We start from the raw sequence: 20,420 nt of genomic DNA, 5'->3' as shown, positions 1-20,420 counted from the left end.
GCAGTAATAGGTTTGGGAAAGAAAACAGCCCTCAAAAGTACGTTTGAATAACACCTTTTTCACCCCGTATTCTTTGCTGGTTTGTTTGGGGTTTTTGTTTTTAAACTTCTTGTTTTTCTCTCTTGTTTCCCCCTCTCCCGTATCTCCTCCCTGTCACACACCCCTGACGGGGCGCTGCCCCCTCTCCTGCCGTGCGCTGCTCCGCGGAGCCGGAGCCGGAGCCGGAGCCGAGGGGGAGACGGGCAGACGGGCACGGGCCGGGCGCAGAACGAGGAGCAGGAGAAGGCGGAGGAGAGGGCGGCCGCAGCTGCAATGCGGCTGGAGCCGCTGGCTCCCGGGGAGGGGCAGCCCGGCCGCCGCGTGATGCCAAGGGGGCGGGTGAAGGCCCGCGGAAGGGAGCGTGGGCGGTGCGGGGCACCGCGGGGCGCGGAGCCTCCGCCCCGCGCAGGAGGGAGGTGCTGCCGGCGCGTCCCGGCGCGGCAGCGGAGAGGAGAGGGGCGGTGAGTGAGTGACGGAGTGACTGAGTGTGGCGGGCGGGCGCTCACGGCGGGGCAGTGGCGGGTGCGGCATCTGCCCGCTCCGGGAGAGCATCTGCCCTTCTCCTCAGGGTCGGCCCTGCTGCCGGCAGCGGGGGCTGCGGGGCTGCCGCAGGGAGGTGCGGGGACCGTGAGTGTTGTCGCGGGCGGCCGCGGAGCTGGACTCTCACCTGCCCCCTGCGCGTTCTCCCCGCCGCTCGGCTCGGAGACACCGGGACCTTGCCCACGGCTGCCCACCCACTGCCCCGGCTCGGTGATACGGGGACCTTGCCCATGGCTGCCCACCAACTGCCCCGGCTCGGTGACACCGGGACCTTGCCCACGGCTGCCCCGGCGCGGCTGTGACCGCGAGTTGGCGTGTCCTGGCAGCCGGTGCGGGCTGTTCCCGCAATGGAGTTGCGAAGGGGCCGGGCGGGTGGGCGGCTTAGTAAACTGCCGGGGATTCTTGTAGAGTTTATTATCCTTAGAGCGGCTGCTTGGCTGTCGATACACTTCGGATTTTTTTTTTTTTGGGGGGGGGGGGGGGGTGGTGGGGCGGAGACGGCAAAGCAAAAAGGCATGACGTGAAGTCATGGGTATAAAAAGTAAAGAAGCCGTCAGAGGGTTTGACTGGCCCTTCGTGAACGAGCCTTCGGCCCAGGACTGAAGCTCTCTGTGGAAGCAAATAATTACAGTCTCTGAAAGACCTTTGAAAAGAAAAAAAAAATCTCATTTGTCGGGTTAAGTTGTGCGTGGTACAGGAGCTGGGTTGTAGTTTTACCCTTTATACACAAGCAAAGGTACAGCTCCGTGCCTGGAAATGCTCAGCGCTGTTCCTGACGAGGTTATTGTAACGGGACTGGTGAAGCTGATGCTGCAAGGGTAGTGAAGAAGCATGTGAAAAGAGACCACAGGGGATAGGGACAGTCTTATGTCCCATACAGTGAGAGTTGTTATGGAGCAATCTTAAAAATTTGAAACAAGAGGAAAGTAAAGAAAAAGGTATAATTAAAGAAGAAAATAAGTCTCACAGTAAATGCTGTTGACATAAAGTTGAATTCAAGTTGATGGTGTTTGCTTTTAGTAACTCATCCTAAGTGAAGTGTAAATCTGTGGTATTATGGAAGCTGAACTCCCCACTCCCCCCCAGTTTTTAGTTGTAGATGCAGTTTTCTATATTGTATGCACTATTTAATGCCTAACAGGTTAGGATACTTAATTCAGAGTAAAATTTCTGATGTGGTTGTGGTTAGCAGTTTATAAATTGGCCCTAAGTTCAGTGAAAATGCACTGAAGAAGGTTATTTTAAAAGACTTCACTAGAAATGTCAACTTTCTAAAAAGTGATCAGGTCACCCTTTAAGTTTTAATGTTTGTTAGGATAGCATAGTGCAATTGTTTGCTACTTATATATAGGTTAGAGGACCTACCCTGTCCTTTCCTAGCTTTACTCCTCTTTTCCACAGACTCTGTTAAAAAAGCCATTTTTTTTCTAGCAGATCTCTTGAAGGGCATCTCAGTGATAGGAAGGGACAAATGTTATCAAAGTCACTAGAGAACAGCATCGTGTGCTTTGGGAGCAGGTGATTTTTTTAGGTACAAGCTGACTATGACGTAATCATGCTTTGGCTATCCTATTGGAATGACTTGGGTAAGGCCATTGGTATAATAATAGATACTAATTTAAGACTTGTTAAAAAAATTCAGATTTATGTGACTGGTTAATTTTGTTCTGATACGAGATTCAGCAGGACTGTAGAGATGTTTCTTTTTCTTATGTGAAGTTATCAGGTGTTTCATTGGGTTTATGGCACTTCTCTGTATTAATGCAGGTTTTCTGGTGAGATGGCACTGGCTCTATTTCATCACTTCTTTGTGTCCTTGGAACAAATTTGGGCTTAATATTGTCAGTGGCTCATCTTTGTAAACTAAGGAATTTAGAGTATCTTTGAAAAGTTTCACATTATTCCTGATGTTTTCTAATTCATTTTACTGGGCAGTACAACATACTAGAAATTCCAACTGTGGTTAGGCACATGGATCTGCATTTATCTTTCCACGTTGTGCATTTTATGACAAGAGGGAGTAGTGGGAAGCTGACAAAGGGATAATACTGCAACATAGTAATTCTATGGGCTATATATCATGTCAGGGTACCATATATTACAGCAGTCGTAAGTAGTGTATTTGTCACAGCTGGCCTTAAGAGTAGAAGGGAACTAGGATTGCTGCAGTTAGGCCTTTCTTCAAATCCACTTGAGAACAACAAAGTTTATTTGGGTTCTATTGAAACATTAATGTGTTCAGAAAAGAAAGGGATAATTTTAATGATTAGTTTGCACCTGATACAAAAACTTTTATTGAATTAATGAATTAAACTGAAGTAGTAAAATCCCATGCTTTCCATTCTTAGTAATTACTTTGGTAATTAGTCAGTGTGCAAGGAGTGAAATACCTTTTCAGTTATCTCTCCCTGACCACTTTAAATTTTAAAGTTGTAAGTCACTGCATTATCACACTTAATCAATAGTTAATCAGTGTATCCCAAATGTATTCAGAATGTAATTAGGAAGAGAAGGCATTTTAACTTTTGTCTTAACAGCTGCAAAACTATATTAAATTGATTCCCCCCATGCATAATCTACCTTCTTCACCTCTATTTCATTAGAGAGAAAAGACAATGTGTAGATCATATCAAAGATATCCTAGGATTTGTTTCTTTAATAATATAAAAAATCTGGCTTCTTTGTTTACTTTCTTTGTGCTTGTGACTTTTACAGGACAGAGGTTGAAAACAGGATTAAACATGTGATGAAGGAGATGCAGGAAGATATGAATTAGAATGCTGATATGCACATACATTACAGGTTTCAGTTTGCTGCTCTGGATTGCGCTGATGTCAAAGTTACTCTTCCTTCTAGAAGTAGAACTATTCATGTGCTAAATATATTCAGTATCTTCTTTGAGCTCTTAATTTCATTTATCATCAGCTCAGAATGCCTTTTAGAATGGTGGCCCTGAACTCAAATTACCACATACAAGAAGGGTACTCAAATAATATAAGAAAAGGTTTTCAAATTAATTTCAATTTGCAGACCATGAACAAGTTTTATGGTGGAATCAATTTGCCATTTAAATCTTGCCATTTTTCTTAGTTGTGTGTATTATACCACTTGGAAGTAATTAGCAGATTATAAGTTAAAAATTGCTATTATTTTATTTGAAAATTCACTTTAACTTTCATACAATGTGTGAATGTATAGCAGCTCTCTTGAAATTTTTATGTATGAAAACTAAGTCTGTTTCCACAATTGTTCTTTTATTCTCTGTTGTAAATTTGGCAAAGATGTTGAAGTTGCTGAAGTTGAGGTATTTGAATGATGCTGTAATTAATTCATTAGTCCTTGTAGTTATATATGAATATGTAACCTATGTAAGATTTGTTCTGTGATAGAAACTTCAGTGAGAAATAAAGGAAATATTCACCAGGATGGCCAGTGTATCTGCAGTGGTGCAAAAAAAAATCTAACCTTATGATGCCCAAGTAGAGAGGGTTCTGGAAGATCTGATAAAAATAATAATGTAGACTCATAGTAATGTATTTCTTCAAGAAGAAATAACTGAAATTGGGTTAGGTACTGAAAAGAGCTAACAGAATGTTCTGGTCATATGGACATAAAGGAGATCCTGATTTGTTTAATTAAGTGAAATGAAAGCTGTATACGATATGAACTCCATCTCCAAATCCAGAAGGGGATCAACAGAAGAGAAGCAGTGGCTTTTGATAAAGGGTGTTGCTATCATGAAAACAGCTGAGTACTACCCATGATAAAATTTATTTTGCAGAAGTTTGGAGAACATCCTTCTATTGGAGTAAATGGGTTCTGAAACACCCAGTGATAGCAGGGAGTGTTGGAGAAATACTGCACAAGTTTCAAGATGGAATTTATCTGTTTTCCAGAAGGGATTATATGTGCTCAGGGAATGGTTGCATTTCGCTTCTGTCAAAGCATGCAGCATGCCAATCCAGCTCCCCCTCAGTCTGTTTAAAAGGCAGCTTCAGAAACCCTTTGTTCCCTTTTTGTGCTTGCCAGTGTTTACCCCCTCTTGAGTGATTTCTCTTCTACGTCATGTTTAAGCTGCTTGTCTGCTCCTTAGCAGGCTAAAACTGCATTGTGTGCAGCCTGTCTTTCTATTCTTGTTTCTTCTGCCTTTTCTTCTCTGGGCTGCCTGAAGTGGGACATAAATCTTTCCTGCTTTCTCCTTCCTCAGCCTGTGCTTACGGCTGTCTCCCCCTTTGTATGGCCTGACACACTCTTATAAATTCCTTCTCAAAACATGTAATATTTAAAATGGTTTCAAATCGGAGCCCTAATGAAATATGAAAAACGGACAATGTAAGCATCTTTAGACATTCTTCTTACATCCAAACATACAAAAGGGCAACAAGGGAAATGTATGCAGTAGTTTGCAGAGCTGAAATTCTGCCAATGACAGAGAATTTTAAAACAAAAGGAAAGACAAATTTAGAAGAGCTTTAGTCTGGGAAATCTTGCTCTTTTCTTCCCCTCTCTCTCTTTTTGTGTTATGCATAAGAGAGCATGACTTTGCTTTTGTGTGGCATGCCAGAATCTCCTGTGGAAATCCTCACATTTCAGATAATAGCACAGGTTTCTGTTTAACTCTCCAATGTTTCTTAGTGATGTCTTTTGGAATAATCCATTAGCATCCACAGTAGCATATGCGCTGTACTCTTCTTGCTTGAAGTGAAGATGACAAAGTATCTGCATCCCCAGAGCTAAGGCAGTGGAAAGTATAAAGATGCATTTTTAAGCAAATACAGCTGGGTGGGTGAAAATTCTGAGTGTATAAGGTCTATTAGCATTGTATTGAAGTGTCCATGGGGAACTTAAAGGTATTTGGTTTTATTAAGACTTGCGGACAGAAATTTCATGAAGTGTTTAGTCATACTTTAGCTTAAAATTTCCGCTAGGTTGTAAAAGTATTTAATTTCATATAAATTGCCTGAGGAAGAGAAAGAAAACATGATTATTGCCTCAAATAATTGACAATAAGGGATCTTTACTATGCACAGATTAATTTGTGTTATCTCTTGGAAATGCAAATAGTTCTATTGAAATCTGTAATGTCTTTGGGAGGCAAAATTACATCTTGTAAAAAGAACAAAAAGGCATTAAATGAAATCACTAATTTTAATTTTTAAAAAGATGAATTATATACTATATCTCTCTCTTTTCTTTGTGTTTTATAGGATTGATGCTTGGTTTTGTTTATTTGTTTGTTTGAGGAAAAAGAATAGAAGTGATGAGGAGCCTACCCCAGATCAGTCAGTAACAATTTTGTCATTATCACCTGTCTCAATGCATGTATAGCTTTTATAGTCCTATTTTGAAATTAGCCAATATAATAACAAAGCTAATGAAAAATGAGCTTTATACAAATATGCTTCTGAGTGTCATGATTCTTCTTTTAAAATGTGCTGGTCAAAGTACTTTGATTGAAAAGGATTCTCCTGGTTTGCTTTCAGGGGGGCTTAAAATATAAATGTAGTATTTTAGACTGTCCCCATTCTTTAAGTGATTGGTTTTCTTACTAAAGGGGAGATATTTTGCCCCATTGACTTTAATTTGTGTAAGAGTGGATTCCAATGTCCAGTAACTATATAATATGGTGATGTTCCTCCAGCTGGATAAATACTAAATGATTAATCTTAAAATAATAGAGTACAGATCAAGATATTTTGAGAAATCCACTATAGTGACAGTGTGATTATGTGAATTTTCAGTTGGATGTAAATCTAACTAAGGATGATGGATAGAAATGCCAGGTAGAAACAGTTGTAGCAATACACCTTTTGAAGTCTCTGAAATTAATTTAATAAATGTTTTGGAGATTGATGAATATACATCTAATAACCTTTTTGTTTAGGTCAGTGTGAATTACAATATATCTTGGAGATTAGTATTGATCAGATTAAAGCCAAAATCAATCTTGGATTTTGAGAGTCATTCCACTTGGGAATAGGATACAATACGGTGAATGTTGGGTTGTAGAGAGCTTTTACAGAAATTGTGGGAAAGTAATCTTTTACTTAGTTGCAGTGTCTAAAAAAATACACGACTTGCTAAAAGATTAGTTATTTCAATAAGTAACAAATTAAACTCCTTGCATCTTCCTTGGTTTGACAGATAACATCCAACAGTCTTGAAGTTGATATTAAAGTTCCCTTTTGCTTCAGTGGCAGAGGGATTTTCCCTTCCCTTTTTGAAGTCAAAAATTGTGTTGAGGAAAAAGTTAACCTATGTTTGTTTTGAGATTTGTTTATGTGCTTTCCTTAAATGTTTTGGTCAAGTTCAGTCTGCACAGTTGGAGAAGTGGACAAGGTAAATTACAATACAATGTACCCTTCAAATATTGCATAGCAAGCATAATTGATTTCATTGAAGGTGAACTAGTGCTGCTTGCTAAATAAGAAGTCTTTGAACAGAACTTCCTATTTATGTCTTTAATAGATTTTGTTTGTTTGTTTTGTTTGGTATAAAGACTGTAGCCTGGGTATCTCATTTAAAAATAACTTGGTAGAAATTTTTAAGAACTTGGCTGAGTTTTCAACAGATATATGTCTCTGTGAAGATCTGACTTGACTGAAATGTTTATTGTGTATTAAGTGAAACTGCACAAACCATATTTTATCCAGGATTCCTTGGGAAAAGATATCTTTTTTCCTCCCCATATTTCCAGAACCTATAAAAATAAATGAAGATTGTTTTGTTTATTCTCTGCCCATAACTCCTCTTCTCATGTAACTTTTTCTGCAGAGAGCACTGGATGATGTTCTCCACAGTTACTTCGTACCACTGCATTGATATCTGTGTTTATACTTTGTCCTGTCACCTAGCCTTAAGTATGGAAGTCTCAAAAACTATAGTTAAGCCGATAATTATACATTTAGATTTATGAATGGATACATATTTCTAATCTTAATGATGTATTTGAATGCAAATGGAAGTCTGTAGGTACATGTACATGTGTATCAGATTCAAGGACCGTGTAGCATTGCCCGTGAAAATGAAAGCCTTACATAAATGCAAGCTAGTGATATGGTATGTGATCTTCAAAGCTGCTCCATTTAAAGATATTTATTAATAATAAGCTACATTCTAGGTACAACATTAGTTCGTATTCTGAGATATCAAAGTGCAAAGATTATAGAAGGCAGTTTTGAGGCTATGCAAGTTCTTTCACCTGAGCAGCAGCTCTTCTTATCAGTTAACTTCTCCTGAATTTTTCATAAGAGTTATCCTCGGAGAAAATCTGCGGTGTATAAATTAAGAAATTCACCTTATTTGTACCTGAAATAACACTTTGAAATGTATTAGCAGGAATTTCTAGAGAGGACTAATAATGCCACCTTTTGCTGCAACTGACAGTCGCGTTGGATTTAGGGCAGGCTCAGGTGGAAAGAAACCCCCCCAAAAATCCTAATAACTGTGTTTCAGAATAAAATTGTTTAAATATCAGAATTAAACTTTTTAAAAAGTGTGTCAGAAAATATGACTTCTAGTGTAGTAATATTTTTCTTCTTACTGAAATGTTTTAGATGAAATTTGCAAGGAGATTATTTTCCAATTGAAATTCCTGCTTGGGATAGTATTTAGATCAGTTTTACTAACTAGAAGTTTATCCACAACTGTATCCTAATGCATCTTGTTCCTTTGTTTCAAGTTCTAACAAAAGAAGATGCTAGAATAAAGAATTACCACTGTTTAGCTTACCAAAAGAGGGAAGCAGTATAGTAATTATAATAGTAGTTTGTGTATTCTGAATTTTGGTGTTTCCTTTTTTTCTTCAATAGAAATAATGGATTGTGATCAGAAAAAGTAATGATTTTTCTGTTGTACTCAACCTTTATATTAACATTGACTTACTCTAGGAATTGCTAAATAAAACAAGGAAAGAACTAATCTACCTTGAGCTACCTAATGAGCCTCAAATGCATGTGAGTTCTTCACATCAATCTCTCCAGAGAATGGAATTCAAATGTTTATATATTTCACATGTAAGACCTTTAATGCAGAAAAAATACATTACAAAAAGTGATACAGCCACCTGATTAATTTATTTACTTCGTTTTCAAGGGCCCATTCAAAATGGGTCAGGCTTGAACTATTAAAGCTGACTTTTAAAAAGTTTGGAAACAGTAGGAAACCTGGCCTATATTTTTGAACTAGGACTTCAGAAACTGGGCTGAAGGGAAAATCATGCTTTATATTTTCTATGTGTAGAAATGTTGATGTTTGGACACTGATTTAATCCCGTTCTAACAATTCATATATTAAATGTACACCTGAGTTAGGCACTTTCTGATTTCTTCATCAGAGAGTTTTAATCATTACATAAAGTTTATTATAATTTTATCTGTGTAAAAACAGAGGAAACTCAAGTTGCATTTAACCAGGCACATGTCTATTAAGAAGATATGGCATGTCAGAAAAGTGGTTTGTGATGATTTTTAATCTTTTGTTTCTTTTTTAGTAATGAAATTGAGTACTTTTGAAGTAAAAGATTATTTTCTTTTTAAAAAGTCAAGATTATTATAGCATTGACACTTCTGCAAAGAGCTACTGCTTTGATTGGTATCTCATGTCTCCAACAGTGTTTTGCTTGAACTTTTCTTCCACCCATGGTAGTGTTCTATAATTTCTCAGAAAACAGATCATGCTCCAGATATTTTGTCTCTTAGACTATTAACTATTCATCACAGATGACTCAAATTGTCTGCCTTTGAGTCTGAAAATTTTATAGGAACTTTAGCCTATTCTCAATTAGAAAAAAATGTGTGAATAGAATTATTAAAAATGTGTCATTGGGGATGCCTGTTTAGCGGTGTGGCTTGGTGTGTTAATTTTTTAACTAATGTCATAACTCTACTTTTCCAAAGTGGAAAGATGACATACAAAAACAGTTTGTGAAAGAAGGTGATTAAAGAGGTCATTACCCTTAGTTACTTCATTTTTTCTCTTCCTGATTGAGTTGTTCTCTTCTCTCTGAATTTCTCCATGCTTTCACAATCTTCTAGTGAGTTCCAAGAGCTCTTATTTTAGTAAACTCTCTTCGTGAAAGGATGGCCTGTCCTCTATTTTTGTTATATATGAGAACTTGCAGTGATCAAAAAGGAGATTGATGCTTGGGATTTTTGGCACCTTATGGGCATGTACAAGGTCCAGTTGAAAAATGAGGAAAGTGAGTGTAGAAATCATCCTGAACACAAAAATCGAAGGCATGATCTGAACAACTGATACCAAAGACAATGCCAAGCCTTTCTTTAGATGTGATCCTCTTGGACAACTTCTGTATACTCTTTCAACCATTTGCAGTGTGTTAAATTGCAGTCCTTTCTAGGCAGATCTCTTTCAAGTAATTTTGATTTTTAGTTTGTAACAAAGGTGGGTTTGTATTACAGAAATTTAGTGGGTTTGAGATACAGTTTTGCTTGCCCCAGGCAAGTTTTCAGGAACACTTGGAGTTCCCTTCATTTTTTCTGGTTTCAGAAAGCAGCCTGTCAAGACATGAAGAGAGCATCTTAACTCTTTGTAATGATGGCAGCAGATTTGATGACCTAGCTGCTTAGTCAACTTACAAATTCATTTGAAGCAAACTTATTTGGTGAAAAGATCAAGTCTTTTACACAGTTCCGGTACAATCAACTTTCTCCTGTGAATTTGTTTTATTAGAGTAGAAGTTTTACTCATGGGTAGCAATGGCATTACATTCTTTCCAAGTGCTGCAGGATCTTTGTGTTATGCTCAAGGCATAACTTGTTGTAAAAGTGCTACTGATAAAGCAGAAGCCCTTTTCTATTACTTTTTGTCTTGCCAAATAAAAAGTAAAGACAATGAAGACTAGCAGCACTTACTGTAATCTTGTAGAAGTAAAATCAGGCTATACAGGAAGTAATTAGCATATTTTTGTTGCTTAATTTCTGTGTTTTTTCTTTCTTTAAAAGGGTTTTTTTTGTATAATCTTGTGGTTAGCCCTACAAGCAGTTTCATAATGTAGTGGCATTATATGGACTGAACCACAGCTTAAGCCTGGCAGACAATTGCCATTCAATGCATGTGTTGTGTGAAGAGTGGCTGTAGATAAAAGCACTTTGTGAAGCATTTTAAATTTTTTTCATTTTATTTGCTTGTTTCTCATGAAAAAAGGAGACTTTCTTTTGAAAATATAAATGCTAAAATGTGCTATTGAGTAGAAAATTCCTTCACATACTGTAAAAGAGGGTTACAGTACCAAGAAGAACTGAGGTTCTGATTTCAGGCTTTATCAGCCTAAGGATGCTGTTTGGAACAAATTCTGCCTCAGGTCACAGCTAAAACATTCATTTAACTAGTCTCATTATAGAGCTTTATAGAGTTCTATAAGAAATTAATAATTCAAAAGGACATCTGTTAGTAAATAATTTAAATAACCATTTTTAAGATAATAGTCATTAGTTATGTATGTGATAGTTCTAAAGAACAGTTCTCCAATAGAAAATATTGTGTGACAAGACTACAAGAAGAGAATAAGTTGACAGCCTTCAATATGTGAAACACATTCTTCTACTGTTGCTAGTTCTTTGAAGTATATTTATTAGCTTAAATGCTTTCAGTATTTAAGATGGGGTGCGAACACAAGTTTGGACACTGAAGTGTGTAAAGACTAGAAGGGCCTAGACTACAAGTTTTGCAAGTTTTTGGAAATAGCTGTCTGTTAGAGAGGTTCCACAACTGCAAGATGTAATTAAAGCCCAGTCCGCACAGCTCAGTAAAATTTGTGTCCTCTCCATTGCACCTCTCTCTCATTGTTCTCTCCACAATTGCTATTTTATCTTGTAAAGATTTAGCCAAAAAAGCACCAGATGTGTTCATACTTTCTTAAAGCAGTACCCTGTGGTACAGGAACTGCATATGGACAAGCAGTATCAGTATGTGTGCATTCATTACATATGCCAACACTGCCAAGGAAACGTGTTCCATAAGCATGGGGATGTTCTGTGGGATTCATGAATCCTCACCTGAGGATAGCGGAAAATTTCTCTGTCCTGTGTGCCCTGCTCTTACATAACAAAGCAGCAGGGATTTTCTGGCAATTGGGTACTGCTCATGGTCTTGTAGTGAAGAGAAAGGTTAGGCCAGGTCAAAATTGTTCATGTGCTATGAAGTGTTACAATTTAAAGTATTTTATAGGAGACAGCTGGATTTTTTTGTCTGTATACAATACTAATACTGTTTTATATCATACTTAGAACCTGTCTGATATTGAGGGGACTCTTATCTGTGTTCCATATTGTTTCTTGGTAGTTGCATGTTTGGATGTCCTTCCATGCTCTGAATTTAAAAGCACATTTTAAAATATAAATATAAATATAAATCTTAGGCTGTGGTGGGTAATAACATTCTTGTTTGTTGTTTTCTTCACAGTTGAGTGAAACAAAAAGCCTCTATTTGTTGAGTAAACTTCAGTAAAGAGTTCTGCTGTGTCTCAACAACAGTGTTAGAAATATCCAACTCTCCAAACTAACCAAAAAGGATTAAACCAAATTTTTTCCAGCTGAGAGGCTATGTTAACAGAATAAATAAAATTGAAGGAGAACAATGACCTTAAACAAATAAACTAGGAGAGTTTTTAAAAATGTGTTTGAAATCTGGATGTGCCTTTTCTTTTGTAATGTAGTTAGATCTAGAAAGGCATTTGTGAGATTGACTCAGTGCCACCCAGTCAGCCCCACACCACAGTGCTTCCGGAAGGAAGATGAGAAGTAGGACTTGGATGCATTTCTTTCGTTGTTTTGTTTTTAATTTTATTTATTTTGAGTTTTGTGTGTTTGTTTTATTTATTTGCCTTTTCCTTTCTTCAAAGAAATGCTTCTGAAATACCCAGTGTTTACTTTCTGTGGCCTTCTGTGAGATACTGATTATAATTGATTTATAAGGTTACATCTGCATTTAATTTTAAAAATAATGAAAAAGCATTTCTTAGATTTGTTGAGGGATTGTACTTTGTTTTCATTCAGGGAAAAATTGTTTCTTGTTAGGAGAAGAACCAAATGTCTGCATGTGTCCTGAAATGGTCCCGTTTACTATATGTGAGTGCTTTTATCAGAGTTCCAATTCAAACAGTGATGACAAGACCTTTGCTAACAGTAGGAATATATGTAGGAATTATCTTGATTAATCTTACCTGTCAGCTATGAAGACTTGTGCTTCTTGCTTTGCTATCTGTTACCTGGCTTTTGTCTGAGCAGCACAAGATGAAAAATTCTTGGAGGCAAAGTCAAAAAGCCTGAGAGGGCTGAGACTAGTGCCATTTCTTACCACTGGCCTTAGAAGGAGCCAGAATAAGCCAAAAAGGTTACCTGTCTTCAATGAATGCGTTTTCTCCATAGCTCCTCATCTGAAAACAAAATTTCTGAGATAGACAAATTCAGATGGACTTTTGTTTCTCTGCTTGTCCAAGAGTCTGATTTGTGTGAGAATACATTTTGTTTGTTGATGTTAGAAAGAATCAAAATAAATAAGATGGAGAAAGACTGAGTATTTATAATGTATGAGATAATTAAAAACTAAACCCATGATTAATAATTTAGTATTTATTAAATTATATTGAACTGGGGCTTGTAAGAAGAGGAAGGATCTAGCCTTTTAATTTCCAACATAAACAGAAAAAGGAAGTTTTATAGATGGGCATTTTTCTGTAAGAGGTTGTTGGTTTCTTGCATTACATATCATAGTCACTGAAATAGATTTACTTTTCTATGTGCTCCTGCTTCTTTCAGCCTTATGAAAATTAACACAGTACTTGAAGATATAATGTGGCACATGCTTGTGATCCTTTCTGAATAAGATTAACATTTGCCTTCACTTTAAGCCAACCAGAAGTTGGTTCACAGAAGTTCCCAGGAAATGGTGATCGGTTGTTAAGCTCTAGATGAGCCTTGAATTACCTTCCATCAGTAAATTGTTCTTGATGCAGGTTTCCCTCTGGCTTTAATACAAAATAGGATTAAAAACTGGTGAAATTTAATCCTTTTCTAGAATTTTGTTACCTTATACGGTTAGCTGACTTCAAGTTACGTATTTGTGACAAGTTTGCCAAATTTGTCCTTGCCTGGTATCTTGAAGAGGCCAGTGTTGCACTACTGGTCCCTCTTCAGCTCCTTACTGTGAAAAGTGTTTAACTTTTTTGGTTGCTCTAGATCATAACCTCTTGATCTTGGTGTTTTTGTTGTTCTGTTGCTTGTGGCACTACTAGAAGTTTCTGGGGCAGCATGTTACTTGTGAGCCTGTGTATGAAAGCCCTGATCTGCTCCAATGCCACTCTCCTGTTAATGAAAGGCAGAGCTGGGACAGGAATCCTCATTGTGGCTTCAAGAGGCCAAGCAATGGCCAGAGCTGCACTTCTGTTAAAGCTCAGGGTCACCTGAGCAGCATGGAAACAGCTCTGACACTTTTGCACCAGCTGTCATTCACAGGCAGTTGAGGAAACCCATGAGAGAGATATCTCTGTTGCTCTTCTGAAGGTGAAAAGTAGTGGTGCATGGTCTGGCTGTGCTGTCCTCCCTGCAGCTGCCTGAGGTTGGAGCCAGGACCCTTCAGGGCTGCCTGTGCCTCTCTGTCTGGCAGAGATCTCACTGCTATTTAATTGGCACCCCATTTTCCCCCCCGAGGCCATGGCTGGCTCCCTCACTGCCTTGATGCCTGCAATCCACAGCACATCTCTCTGCAGTACCACATGGCTTGTGACTTGTTGTGTTGGTCTGCTGGCATGGACCCTGTCCCTTTGGGGTCCTATCAGCCATGTTGTCCTCAGGATTGTTTTTCAAGATATGGTTATCAGTTTAATTTGCTTTAAATTTGCCATAAGGAGAAATAGGCCATGAGGTCTCTCTAGAAGGAATTTTCATCAGGCAAAATCTGTCACAGAGCATTAGCTGCACACTGTCAGACTGTGCTGCTCAAAAAGAAAAGAGCAAGTGAAACTGGTTTATCTCTGTTAAAATTTCACTCCATTATTCTGTATATTACATGTATTATTAGGAAGACAGAATCCTTTAGGAATGATCCTGTTCTGATTGGTGCTTTAAATCCTGACATCTCTGGTCTCTGACAATTCTACATCTGATGTAGAAAGTTTTATTGTTGCGTAAAATCATGAATTTCAATGGGCAGTAAGAAGAAAATGAACTCAGCATTCAGTGAATCTTTCCCACAAAGTGTAAGCCACAGAGTAGGTTGATTTAATTCACCAGGGTGAACTCACTGACCATGATAAAGACATCTGCTGAGCCCTTGAAATGGTCTTTAATGATAGAACCAGTGTCTTAATACTTGGTGGTGGTTATGTAAATTTGGAGACTAAAAAATTACACATTGTAAGATCTAGATCCACTGTATCTAATACTTTTGACTAGATTTGATATGAGACTATATTTGCCTGCTTGGACTTTCTAGAGGCACTTTTTTTTTCCTTTGTGCTTTCAAAATATGCTAAGTGCTGGTGAGAGCTAAGCAGTCCTTAGTTTTCCCCTGGAATCTCTTCAATTAGTTGTTATTGAATCAGTTCTGGTGGAGGAAGACTACTTCATAACAGAGATTGTGTGTTAGTTCTAAAGGGTAAATTTGTCGGTGTGAACTTGTCTATTCTTGAGGAATTTTCTTCTAGTATATAATACTCACTGGAAATTTAATACCTAAAATCTACTTTGAACAGATGCCACAACAAAAGAATAACATAAGTAACTAGTTATTGGTGTTTGATAGGAGGAAGCTCAGGAGAGAGTGGACCTGTAAGGCTTGGGATTTTTTTCTTTTTCTTTTCAAATCCATGATAAAATTGATGCTACACAGTTTAAGAAGAGCAGGTTTAGATGCCACCTGATCAAACTCTATTACTGTTTACAATAAAGCACCTTTGTCATTGGCAAATACTATAAATTGTTAATAATGATTACTTTTTGTTTACTTCTGGATTCTGTAAGGTGGAGAATAGCCTAAAGGCCAAGACCAAAAGGGTCTGTAGCTTCCTCTTAAAAGTAAAGAAAACCACCATCAGCACAAAAAACCCCCTGTGCACCAGTACTGTTTAGAATTTCCCTGTCTGGAATTCCAAGTTACATTTTATATTTTTTAATATAATTTTAATTTAAAAGCTCACATATTATTAAAATAATCAGTCTTAAAAACATTTGATGTTTTGGCATTTGGGACATTGCCCTTTTATATATAATTGCATGTGTTGTTGACCTTTCTATGACATTTGCAGAATCAGTGTCATACTGAGTATAAATCTCTGGGTCGTCCTGCTTTGGATGGATGATTTTGTTTTAAAAGTACTGTTAGCATTCTCTTTTTGCATTGTGTTACTTGGGTAACTGTTTGGACCTTTCCTTTGTTAATGTAATACTCAAAGCTGGGGGATTAAAAAAGCTGTAAGCATTTTTAATACTTTGGTATGCATACTTTCTGCTTTTGAAGACTTGAGTATTTTCTCATATGGTTATTTAGTAACCTAATTTTTTTTTTAAGAAATAGAATGTAATTGTCACTGTAAAACACTGATACTTCATTCTATTTCCTTATGATACAGGAGAAATATATTTGGAACACTTCTGCCTTCTGTTGCCTAAAGAAGGTAAAAGGTAAAAGTTTTTAACTCTGAACTCATTCCATGGTAACTTAGGCATGCCTTTCACTTAACTTCAAGAGCATCAGTGTAGCCTGTGAATTTGTGAAAGGTGGTGATTTCATGACTAGACTAGCCAGGAGAGTTTCAACTGTAGCCTTAACAAGACTCTGTTTTGCTGGTTTTTTTTTGTTTTTGTTTTTTAATTTGGTGGTTTGGTTTGGGCTTTTTTTATGTTTAATGAAGCTTGTCCTAATAGATCTGTATGTTTGTTTAAGTGTAAATTGAGCTGATTTAATTTCTCTTTTTCCCAAGTTGGTGATGCTAAATTGGGTTCCAATAGAAACTGGCATATGGAGAGAGTAATGTTGAAGTGTTTTAGGATCCGCTCTGTGAATTCCCTTTGAGCTGATTAGAGCAGACAGCTCTTGGCCCTGAAATCAACATGACTACAGAAGGGATTTTGGTTATTACTCAGAAATGTCAAGGCCATACAAGTATTTCATTTAAAAAGTAGATTGCCTCATCTTAGTTAAGAGGGGAATGTCTTTAAAATGCATCTTTTATTTTAAAGGGAGTGATGTATACTCCAATCAAGATCTGTGGATATTTTCATTATAGTAGCTACACATTTAGGAATAGTTAAGATTATTGGAAATATTTAGATTATTTACTACTTTTTTATATCTCTATTTAATAAGCCTTAAACATTGTAAGTAAACATTATAATATTTTAACTTCTTAATTAAGAAGAATTAACTTTCTTAATTAAAGTACGTGTTCTGTGATTTCAAGTACTCTGTTGTGAACTTCTAATGAAATTGTTTTACTGCTGGTCCTTCACTACTGTATTAGGTATTCCTAATCTCTGTCTGTTGTTCTTGGGTAGGATGGTGGTATCTGTTCACTCAGAAAACTGAACTTGGATACTGCAACTGAATATTGATACCATTAGTGCAAGACCAGTCTAATTTTAGAGAAAATATATATTTAATGGTTTTCTTTCCTGAGCTGAATCATAGTAAGGAAAAACAGCTGGGAAATAAATCCAATCACTTGGTGAGAAACATGTGCCACAGGATTGGCTCAGTAGGTTAGAGCATGGTTCTAACCTTAATACCAAGGTTCATGGCTTTGATCCCTGTATGGGCCATTCATTGAAGAGTTGGATTTGGTGATCCTTGTGGGTCACTCCCAACTGAGATTTTGTGATATCAATAGTAAATCTTATGAAATCTCTTATTTGGGGCAAGTGATATCAACATATTTGAAAATTTTATTATAAGAAGTGGAAAATAGATTAATATTTAGGCATCAAATTATTTGGAGAGATACTGTCATTATCTGTTTGATTATAGGGTGACGTGAAAAGGTTTATTCCTGTAAGTGAAGCAGATATGAGTTGGCTGAGGTTCTAATCTACAAGGAAGTCAAAGTGTAGTATATTCATTTTTTTTGATCTCCTCGGATGATGCTTTCCTCTTCTGGATGTCAGTCACCTATCCCCTGTTTTTTGGCATGCTTTTGTGACTCATCAGTTATAAATTGTACTCTGCTTATATTTCTCTGTTGGTAAAGGAGCTTCTTGAACCTGGGTAATTTAACTACCTAATCTTAAGTTCTTCAGCAACTCATTAGGCTATGCTGCTAAGATCTCAGTGAGCCTCGTTTCTCACCTGTGTGTTTGTGTCCAAGAGTCATAATGTCAGCTGTCATGCATGGAGTGCCCCCTGATGCTGGTGCACCTCTTGGGGCACCCAGAAGACAAGCAGCTGGCCAAGGTTTGAGCATGCCAGCGGTGGAGCTTTTACTATGGGGATAATCTTTGTATTTGTGGATTAATATGAAACTGGTGTGTAACCTTTGCCAAAAATCAATAATCATCACTTTCTCCAACACAACCAGAGGGCAATTTATATTTCATAAAGTAATGGTGTGTGCTGCAGTAAAACTGGACAATCTGCTGCTTTATTACCTGTCAGAGTTGGGAGAATAAGCAAAAAGTCACAAATGTTTCTTGGTTAGTTCATTACAAAGACATTGACGTTGGTAATTGGTAATAAAGGAAACTTGACTGAACAAATTAAAAACCAAGTGCCAGTAGATTTGCTTAAAGAGCATTCATACTCTTCATGTTTAAGATTTTTGGGTTGGTACTGTGAGTAGAGATGTTAAAATGTGTCTGTGGACTATTTTGCACTGATGTGCAGACAGCCTTGTAGCTGCATACTGGAAAATCTTTGCGTTTGTAGTAGCTAAATTATGGTTAACATCAACTCAGCAATAAATATATTGTTGCCTTGCATCCCTGCTGTGGCTAATTTCTGTGCTTTTGTTTCAAGGGTGCTACTAGGTGATTAGCTGGAGACAAAATGGGTTTTCTCACAAAATCATGAGACCAGCTGCTAGTGAAGCAGTACCTATGAAAATGTTTCACCTCAGAACTGCCAAGTCTGAGATGTGGCACTGTGTGTCTTATGGTAAGCTTTTTCAGAGCAGAAGGAGGGGACCTTTTAAGGGGCTATCAAGAGGCCGTTTGGGTGAATGCAGACTGGTGTGCATGGTCCTCACTGCCCACGTGTTGCCACTGGCAGTTGTTCCAGAAATGACATCTCTCACAAGTTGGCTTTCAGCTGATTTCCTGTTGAGATGCTTCTGAATCCCTGGTGGAACTACTTGGGGGAGGGGGGAGGTGGGGGGCAGGGGGCGGCTTTGTACTTTGAAAACAGAAGTCCTTTCTCTCCTAGGTATAAGTGACAAGTTGGTATTGAGACAGAGCCTTCAAAAGCATGTTTTATTCATCAACTGTCAGAAAGTGTGAGGCTTCTTCCCTTAAGAAAGGGCAACAAAACAAATAAAAGCATGTTGTTGGATAAACATCTTTGAAAATCTTGTGGAACCCTGTTAATGGTTGGTTTTGCATTGAATTATCTTCAGTAAAGTCCTGAAAGTTGCACAAATAAATTCTATCAGTTCATCAGGAAGGGGCATGAAAATGAAGGTTGGTAAGAACCTGTGAGCAGTCTGTTATAACAAATGACTGCCAGGAGTTGTGGGCTTGATTTAAGGTCTTTGCTACCACAGAGCATTTTAAGACAAGTATTATAGTTTGGTCATAAAAGGAGTAAGTTGAAAGATACATCAGAAATCATGAGCAGTTGTGGATATTATTTGTGTTTGGCTGACAATATGCAAGAGTATGCTATGATACATCATTGTCATTCAAAGGCTTTATTTTTAGTCCTACTTTCACAGTTCCTTTCATTATCTCCAGCACTGTAAATCATTCATACACCATAAACTATTTAAGCTGTGCATGTTTGTTTCTAAAGTATAAACTGGAGTATAAAATTCACTTTACCGTCTTACTGGTATCAATTTGTCCTTAGACCCAAATTCTACTTGACTTGACTCTCAAGTTGTCTCCCAAGTAATTAGCAATATAAAATGCTACATTTTTAATGACTGCAAGACCTTAACTAGTAGTTTAACTTTAGATTTTATTTAATCCTTTAACATGTTTGATTTCTCCCCTTTTGTTGCTTTAAACAAAGGTGTAACAATCTGGATTGATATAAAATCTTACAGGAATTTTCATAGTTATAATGTTCATTCTTAAGGTTTCCCATGATTCCAAAAACAATGAGAGAGTGTTGTAACCTAAAGCTTTTTAATGAAACCTAAAGCAAAGCAAAACTGATTTTCTAATACTTAAAAGCTCAACAAAATGGTTTTTCATAAATTTTGAATTCCCAGGTTGTGACTAGAAAACTGAGCCCATTTTTTCAGACTTACAAATGAACTGCAAAAATGCATATCACCAACAAGAATAGTGATCTTTAGAAATGACACAGTAGCCTGTTTTCCATATCTTAAAGCTTTCCACAAGGGGCTTGAAATTTTTATTTTTAGGGGTTTTTATACATAACCTCATCCAGGTTTATTTTTTGCATGGCCTCCAAAGAGGGATTTTTATAAATCCTCCTCTATCCCTGTCAGCCACTAAACCATACTATATTCTCCCTGAAGGTTACAAAGAAGAATAACAAAAAAGACATTTTAAGTTTTTCCAGCTTATGATGTTCTACAACAGAGTACTTGGTTTGCTGCAGTATATCCACACTCCTGACTGTGGATGGAATTCAGCTAGGAAGAATTTTAAGGGAAGAACTTCCTGTTCTATAAGTTCTTCTATGAAATTGTGGCATTTTTCTCTTTT

General features: G+C 37.5%; 1 protein-coding gene across 1 annotated transcript in view; it reads left to right on the top strand.

Moving 5' to 3' along the window:
• The first annotated feature begins 393 nt into the window (after positions 1-393).
• The window catches only part of THSD7A (thrombospondin type 1 domain containing 7A), a 268,432-nt gene continuing 248,405 nt past the window's right edge, over positions 394-20,420 (top strand). Inside the window, exons 1-2 of the mRNA XM_071560812.1 lie at positions 394-500; positions 5,787-5,861. The gene's annotated coding sequence lies outside the window, so the exon portion shown is untranslated. The remainder of the gene's footprint in view (positions 501-5,786; positions 5,862-20,420) is intronic.

Source organism: Pithys albifrons, chromosome 7, assembly GCF_047495875.1.
Source record: "Pithys albifrons albifrons isolate INPA30051 chromosome 7, PitAlb_v1, whole genome shotgun sequence".
NCBI classification, from domain to species: Eukaryota; Metazoa; Chordata; class Aves; order Passeriformes; family Thamnophilidae; genus Pithys; species Pithys albifrons.
The sequence above is the reverse complement of the archived record's forward strand: the minus strand, read 5'-3'. Positions and strand labels throughout refer to the sequence as shown.